Source organism: Mastomys coucha, unplaced genomic scaffold (genome assembly GCF_008632895.1).
Source record: "Mastomys coucha isolate ucsf_1 unplaced genomic scaffold, UCSF_Mcou_1 pScaffold1, whole genome shotgun sequence".
Taxonomy (NCBI): domain Eukaryota; kingdom Metazoa; phylum Chordata; class Mammalia; order Rodentia; family Muridae; genus Mastomys; species Mastomys coucha.
The window spans coordinates 63,855,551-63,864,223 of NW_022196891.1; the positions used below are offsets into that span (position 1 = coordinate 63,855,551).

An 8,673-nucleotide genomic window follows, 5' to 3' on the forward strand; every position below is an offset into this window, starting at 1 on the left:
ACTACAGGTTCTCACTCTCGGACATCCCAGACTCCGCTGTATGGCCCCAGACTCTGGCCCAGGGGCTGAAGGACAACGGGCAGGGGGAGAGCTCCGGCTGGTTACTGTGGGGTTGAGAGTCCTAGGCTTGTTTGGGCGGGCAGCTTGGTGGTAAGCAGCTTGGCTCAGCTAGCGGCTGTGGCTGAAGCACAGGGAAGCTTCTGGGCGGGACAGCTCTATTGCTCCAGCACCGGGTCAGATGAGAAGAGGCAGTCCACGCTTTTAAGGCGTTTATTGTAGGAAGGCAGGGAGAGAGTAGAGAAGCAGAGACCGGCTATGGCTACGTGGAGGGGAGGGGAAGGGAAGGCGGAGAGAGGGGCAAGGGAGCAAGGTTAAGAGCAAGAGAATAAGAGAGAGAAGGGGGCAAACAGCCCCTTTTATAGTGGATTGGGTCTACCCTGCTGTTGCTAGGTAACTGTGGGGAGGAGCATATCTGGCTGTTGCCAGGTAACTGTGGGGGTGGAGTCCAGACAGAATACCAGGAGCTTGGGGCATTGTCTATATGACTGATGGCTACGCATCTCTCTAGGGGTGGGGGTGGGGAAGCTGTAGGAAGCTGTAGCTGCGACAGCAGCCAGGGGCCCAAGAGGCATGGCCAAACAACCTGCCGTCCCTTAGGGTCATCGGGGTTCCAGGCTTGTGTTCAACCGGGGACCAGGATGTCTGTGCACAGCTCACCGCTCCACAGGTAAAGACAGACAGATCCCTGGCGCTGTCCGGGAGCCAAACTAGCCAAATGATGGGTCACTGATAGTTTTAGTGAGATATCTTATATCAAGAGATAAGATAAACCAGGCAGTGGTGCACACGCCTTTAATCCCAGCCTTTGTGAGGCAGAGGCAGGCGGGATTTCTGAGTTCGAGGCCAGCCTGGTCTACAAGAGTGAGTTCCAGGACAGCCAGGGCTGCACAGAGAAACCTTGTCTCGAAAAAACAGAGAGAGAGAGAGAGAGAGAGAGAGAGAGAGAGAGAGAGAGAGAGAGAGAGAGAGAGAGAGAGAGAGAGAATGAAAAGCTATTGGGGAAGACACCTGACTTCAACCGCTGGCCTCTACACTCAATGTGAACTTGTATCAGTATCAACAGCAACATGTATGCGAACTATGCATGCACACACACTAGGTAACTTGTCAGAAGAATATTAAATAAGAAAGGGCCCACCTGACATGTCTGCTGGCTTTTCTTCTGTCTCTGGGTGTGTGAGCGGTCTCATCTTTGTTTTTTTAAGTTTATTGAACTCCTCTGTAAGGCTCACGACAGCTGTGGGATCCACTACTAGCAGTGAGTCACGCAATCTTGAAAACCCAGGAGCAGGGCCAGGATCAAAATCCCAGCAACCACCCGTTCTCTCATTGCCCTCCCTCTCAGTCATGTGAGCGTCAGGGTAGGAGAGCCTGCTGACGTTCCTCTGGGTCAGATTACTCTGCATTGGAAGTAGCTGTGGTGGGTGGGGGGACTGGCTAGGGCAATTTCTGTCTGCGGTGGTGCCAACCAACGACGCGTTCACAGTCTGATCCACAAAGTTCACGGAGGACAACAGACAGCTCTCCATCTTCCTGATTCCGATGTTTGCCACTTGAAGAAGGCATGCTTAGGCCTCCGAAATTAAAGACCCTTTATTTCAGCTGCCCTTTCCTTCCAAAGGGTGCGACCGCTTCTTCTACACTCATGGTAAGCTGATGGCATGCCTGAAGTACAAGTCCAAAGGCACACATTCACCCAGGTGCAGGAACAGGGGAAGAATCTGAATTCTGGAGGTTCTGCCCTGCCTCTGGGCCCAAGTCTTGGGCTGCAGGCCTTGAAAATTTCTCATGCATCAAGTTGAGTATGTGTACCAGGGTCTCGATGTTTATCTCCCCGTAGACTCAGGTCTCGTCTCCCATTTTGAGGCTATCAATGGTGGTCGAGCAGTGTGGTGCACCCGATGCCCCTCGGGGCTGCTCACTTTTGAAGACTGTTCTGGCGGAAGGGAAGACAGTGGAGAAGGTATCCTGATGGTCCACAGACTCCAGGAGTCAGATCGGCTTTTGGACACTCTGGCCTTGGCTTATGCCACAGCTGCCCTTTCAAGGTGCCTATTGGCTTTCTCCTGCCCTTTACATCCTTACTCTTGGCAGTTGGCTGCATGTTTACCATGACAACCTTCCAGTCACCAGAGGTTTCGTGTCCACGAAGGTGAAGGGTTTTTGTTTTCGTTTTGTTTTGCTTTGCTTTGCTTTTATTAGATTTAAGAGATTTCTGGAAGGTTTTCAGACCAATTTTCTTCGTTATGACTCAGTACTTAATTGTAGGGGATTTTTTTTTCTGGAGTATTATTCACCCAAATTTCACAGGGGCATCTGAGGGCTTTCTTTTAAGCTTCAAAAGTATTTTCCCATGACTCCCTATCTCTGACTCCTCTTCCGTAGTGCCTGCCATGCTTGTCTGACATAATTTCAAGTTCGTTACATGTCTGCTCATTCATAGGTTCTCCCAATTGAAGTTAACTTCTTTGTAGAGATCCCACATTCTTTCAGTCTCTGTTCCATAGTTAGTCTCTGCAACTCCTTCCATGGGTATTTGGTTCCCCTTTTAAGAATGAACAAAGTATCCACACTTTGGTCTTCCTTCTTCTTGAGTTTCTTGTGGTTTGTTGTACTTTGTGTATTCCGATCTTCTGGGCTAATATCCACTTCTTAGAGAGTGCATGCCATCTGTGTTCTTTTGTGATTGGGTTACCTCACTCAGGATGATATTTTCTAGTTCCATCCATTTGCCTAAAAATTTTATGAATTCATTGTTTTTAATAGCTGAGTAGTACTCCATTGTGTAAATGTACCACATTTTCTGTATCCATTCCTCTGTTGAGGGACATCTGGGTTCTTTCCAGCTTCTGGCTATTATAAATAAGGCTGCTATGAACATGGTGGAGCATGTGTCCTTATTACATGTTGGAACATCTTTTGGGTATATGTCCAGGAGTGGTATAGCTGGGTCCTCACGTAGTACTATGTCTAATTTTCTGAGGAACTGCCAGATTGATTTCCAGAGTGGTTGTACCAGCTTGCAATCCCACTAACAATGGAGGAGTGTTCTTCTTTCTCCACATCCTCGCCAGCATCTGCTGTCACCTGAGTTTTTGGTCTTTTATTTCTTTTATTTATTTATTTATTTATTTATTTATTTATTTATTTATTTTTGGTTTTTCAAGACAAGGTTTCTCTGTGAAGCCCTGGCTGTCCTGGAATTCACTCTGTAGACTAGGCTGGCCTCGAACTCAGAAATCCACCTGCCTCTGCCTCCCAAGTTCTGGGACTAAAGGTGTGTGCCACCATCGCCCGGTGGTCTTATATTTCTTAATGTGTGTTAATCAGACATTGGCACTTTCTGGCAACTTTTTAAGATTTCTAATTTTTTTTAACATTATGAAAAATCTAGAAATGTATCCATGTGACTAGCTGACATTAATTACATTTAAGTGTAGAACTACTTTAGCTTGTTTTGAACAGTCTATGGGCTGGTTTGTCTCTTTCCCAGCCTTAGAGTTAGTGAACTGTGCTATGGAAGAATTTCCACCAGCTTCTAGAAATTTCCTTTTCTTAAATCCTTCTTGGTTGTTGTCTTTTTTTTTTTTTTTTTTTTTTGAGACAGGGTTTCTTTGTGTATCCCTGGCTGTCCTGGAACTCACTCTGTAGACCAGGCTGGACTCGACCTCAGAAATCTGCCTGCCTCTGCCTCCCAAGTGCTGGGACAAAGATATATTTATTTATTATATGTAAGTACACTGTAGCTGTCTTCAGGTACCCCAAAAGAGGGCATCAGATCTCATTACAGATGGTTGTGGGCCACCATGTGGTTGCTGGGATTTGAACTCAGAACCTTTGGAAGAGCAGTCAGTGCTCTTAACCTCTGAGCCATCTCTCTAGCTGCTGGTTGTTGTTCTCTTGAGTTATTCAGTTGTATGTGGCCCAGTGGAAACTGCCAAATTATTCTTGCACAGACTACAGTTATATACATTTACCTCTGTAGGAGAGAGTAAATAACAAGATGCAAGACTAGGTTAGCTTCACAGTGGGAAAATGTGAATTTCTATCAGCAGCAAAAAGAAGTATTCTTGTTACATTATGAAAAACATCTAGGCTGCTCTGGTGTTTTGAAGCAGTTGTATGACCCTCTTTACCCCTTAGTATTTACACCGCTCCAGAGTCACATGTGCACTGAAGCAAACGTGTCTAAAGTGCAAGTTTACATAGTGACTGACCGTCCCCTCACTTTCATCTGCTTAAAACTCACTGCTCTTCTTATAAAACTCCTTTGTGGCTTGGTGGTGGTGGTGCACGCCTTTAATCCCAGCACTTGGGAGGCAGAGGCAGGCGGATTTCTGAGTTCGAGGCCAGCCTGGTCTACAGAGTGAGTTCCGGGACAGCCAAGGCTACACAGAGAAACCCTGTCTCGAAGAAAAAACCAAAAACCAAAAACCAAAAAAACCCAAAAAGCAAAAAACAACCCCCCCCCAAAAAAAACAACCAACCAACTAAATAAAAACTCCTTTGTGGCTTGAGTTCTTATTCTGCTTTGAATTTACTAATGCATATGTGTGTGAGGCACTAAGGCTGCAGTGTCTTCCTTTTCTATGTGGTTGATGTGAGAAGAGGGATGCTGGTGGGGGAGGCATGTGCACAGGTGCAGGTAGAAGAGGGCTCCTGCTCTCTGGATATGGGCACGTTGCTTATCTAGTTGTCATGAGGCCGATCATTACTGCTTAATTACACTATTATAGAAACTCAGATTTCTATATGAACTTAGTGCAATGTTCTAAACTGCTGTCTGTACGAAAGATCACATTGTCCCTTTGTTCATCTTTCAAGTTCCTTTCCTTCATGGGACACATATCTAAATTAAACCACACCTAAGCCAATAGCCCATTCTCTGTTGTGTTTGCTCCTGACCTCATAGAGTAACCTGAGAATAGTTTGAGGTGAGCTGTTCTCACACGTATCTGAAGCAGTGTAGCAGACACAGGTTCTCCAGTTAAGGGTGGTGCTGTTACTCAAGAGTTCTCTAAGGAAACAGAACTCATAGAATGGATATATATTAAAAGGAGGGCAAAGAAAGAAGTCACTGGCATGAGAATACCAGGCAGGGATTTAGCAGAAAATGTCAGACGAAGAAGTTGGAATGGACATGGCATATCCTCTGAGCAAGTGAATAGGTCAAGAGTTCTCTATATTCTTTCTATATTATATAAGAGTATCTTAGGTGGGGTTTCTAGTGCTGTGAAGAGACACTATGACCTGGGTAACTCTTATAAAGGAAAACATTTAATTGGGTCTGGCTTACAGTTTCAGAGGTTTAGTCCATTATCAACATGGCAGTGTGTAGGCAGACAAGGGTGCTGGAAAAGAATCCGGGAGTTATATATTTTGATATGCAAGCAGAAGTGACTGTGTGTCACACTGGGTGTAGCTTGAGCTTCTGAGACCTCAAAGTCTACCCCCACAGTGACACTCTTCCTCCAACAAGGTCACACCCACCCCAACAAGGTCACATCTCCTAAATAATGCCATTCCCTCTGGGCTAAGCATTCAAACACACGAGTCTATGTGTTTTACTCAAATCATCACAAGGAGTTTATAAGACCATTTTATAGAGTCTAAAGGAAAATGATGTTCCCAATATTTTTTTTTCAGAGAGGAAATGGGTCTTTCTGTGTACTTTATTTACCATAAATACCTCAAAAGATCTATTCTCAGAAACTTCATTAACTGCTCCTTATATACACGAGTGGGTCTTCCAAAAGGTGTGTTCATATAGAATTCCTCTACCAGTTCCAGGCACCCACGGATGGTTGGTTTTCCTTTCTAATAAAACTGTCTAGGGTTACCTTTGTTTTTAATACTCAGGACATAATTACTGTGAAAAGAATGACATCAACTAGAAGCCACTCGCATTCAGCTGATGTCATGTATGATGTCCCTAACAAATAGTGCAGGAAAGGTTAGATCATTTAAAAGCACTCTTAGTGGGAATTCCTGAATGCCTTGGCTAAACAAGCAGGAAAGTTACATGAGTTTTATTGCTTTGAAAGGATGATTCTGCCAATCAAACTATTTTTTTTTTTTTTTTTAGCTGTCTGTTCATGCTACCTTGTCAAAGACCATGACCTAATTTGTATTTCTGACTTCCTCAGGAGGTTGGGATGCAGTGGAGGATGATCGTCCTCATGTCAGTTAGCACTTACAAAGCACAGGACTAAGAAGCTCCACTCCTGCTGTGTTTGTTTATTCATTACACGTGTTCTGTGGGGTAAGGTCTGTTAACGATTCACTCATCAAGGATGAAAACTGTAAAAGATTCTGGTTGTCATCCTGACCAAAGCAGGGGGCAGGGTGACTAGAGAATTGGCAAAGCGTACACACGCTTGTGTATCTGCGACTTGCTTCCAGGGAACAGTGGTAGTGTGTCAGCAGACTGAGATCAGGATAGCTGTTCTGAGTCACAATCCAGCAGGCTGGGAGCCTAGATTGAAAGGGACAGAAGAAGGCAGAAGACATCTCCTGTTGGCTCTTAACCTTCTGTGGCAGCTGCTGGTGTTACCCACAGATATCAGATTCCAGATTCTTCAACCTTTTCCCGGTGGCTCTCCAAGCTCATCGGGCCTTCAGCCTCAACACCTGGCTTCTCTAATATCCCGAGGCTCTTATCCTCTTTGACTGAATACCTGCAGATTTCCTTGGCTATCCAGCCTGCTGATGGCCCTTGTGGGAGCATTCAACCCTAACTGCATGAGCCTATCTAATGGGTTCCTTTCATACTCACCTTTTGTTCCTTTGGTGAACTCTGCCTTATACAGGGCCAGGTGAGTCACCTTGTCCAGTGTTACTTAGCATTATGGGGTAAGACTAGAGTTTGAACTGTGGTCATTCTGACATTGGTGCCTAGGGGCTTTAGCAGCTGCATTTCTGGGCTCCTCCTGTGGTTTATATTTTTGGATGTATCTTAGGCAGGGTTTCTATTCCTGCACAGACATCATGGCCAAGAAGCAAGTTGGGGAGGAAAGGGTTTATTCAGTTTTCCACATGGCTGTTGATCACCAAAGGAAGTTAGGACTGGAACTGAAGCGGGTCAGGAAGCAGGAGCTGATGCAGAGGCCATGGAGGGATGTTACTTACTGGCTTGCTTCCCCTGGCTTGTTCAGCTTGCTTTCTTATAAAACCCAAGACTACCAGCCCAGGGATGGCACCACTCACCATGGGCCCTCCCCACTTGATCACTAATTGAGAAAATGCCTTACAAATTGGATCTCAGGGAGGCATTTTCTCACCTGAAGCTTCTTCTTTCTTTGTGATAACTCCTGCTTGTGTCAAGTTGACACACAAAACCAGCCAGTGCAGGACGGTTGAGTGTAAAGAAAGAGTTAAGGATGGCGTCATTAAAAGTTTCTTCAATGATGCGTGAAATAGAGCAACTGAAAACATTTCAAGATATGCCACGTACTGCATTTATTTTTTTCTATAACATTTAAATATTAAGCATTAAGTTTTTGGATGAATAAAGACATCAAAATGAATAATATGAATTTAATTTAAATGAATTACATTAGGAGGGATAAGAAGTTAATAACTTGCCCCATGTCACTTGGAATTTGATGCCAGAATTGAATTCCAGCTCATATACAGCCCATGCTCCACATTTGCTGCTCAGGCCCCGAGGCCTGGAAGCCCCACCAACCCTGACCCTTGTGTCTTTGAGGCTGCATGTCTCAAATGCTACCCTGAGGAATCAACGTTGGTCCGTGGAACACACTGGTCTCCCTGGGGTGTGTGAAGGTGGGACATTGTCTGGAATGGGGACAGTGTGAAGACCACAGATAACACTCTGTGACAAGGGAAAACAAAGACGCTGAGGCTCAATTCCTCTAGGAGTTCGTGTTAGAGGTAGAAACAATGTGTCACAGTAACCTGAAGTACATACAGGAGGATAGCCAGAAACTGGGCCATTAACCGGAAACTGTAAACCGACCTCCGCTTCAGCGTCTGTCCACAAGACGCTGCTACTGCCCATGGAGAGAGGCCGAGGAGAAACTGAGTCAATAAAAGAGGAGTCTTTGGAAACACAGTAAGTTTCAGTATTGGCGGTTTTCTTAGTGAACACACAAGCAGGTCCCAACAGCAGGCAGCAGAACTTGTAGACATGGACCTGCGCGCCTCTTGTTTGGTGAGCATCACAGGTCGTCTGGACTGTTACTCACACGGAAGACAGATGTGGAAGAGAAACACATCAAGCTCTGAAGTGAGTCGTAGGAGTCTCCTGGAGCCCTCAGAGGTCGAGTGTTCTCGCAGACTCAGATTCTGTTTCCGCTCATTGGCTCATGAGGAAAACCTGTCAGCTGAAGGTCCAAATTCTAGTGGCGGTCCACACTGCCTCACACTGATACTCAATGTAGCATAACATGGCATATTATTCATTTCTTTCCCTCTAACAAGGTTACAGCAGTGTCACACACAAATAGTCTGAAGCTTAAAGAGCATACATTCTGATAAGAAATTATTTTTAATATCTATGAGACTTGTTAATTTTATTATAGAAAGAAATATTCTGATTGGGCCAGCTGTTGTAATTTTAGAGTTTAGAATATTGCCCATATTCTTTTTTTT

At 45.0% G+C, this 8,673-nt stretch overlaps 1 long non-coding RNA gene across 2 annotated transcripts in view; it reads left to right on the forward strand.

Moving 5' to 3' along the window:
- Nucleotides 1-541: 541 nt before the first annotated feature.
- Nucleotides 542-8,673, forward strand: part of LOC116070986 — an 84,465-nt gene continuing 76,333 nt past the window's right edge. For both annotated transcript variants that reach the window (XR_004110658.1, XR_004110659.1), the window contains exon 1: nt 542-727. This is a non-coding gene — a long non-coding RNA (uncharacterized LOC116070986). The remainder of the gene's footprint in view (nt 728-8,673) is intronic.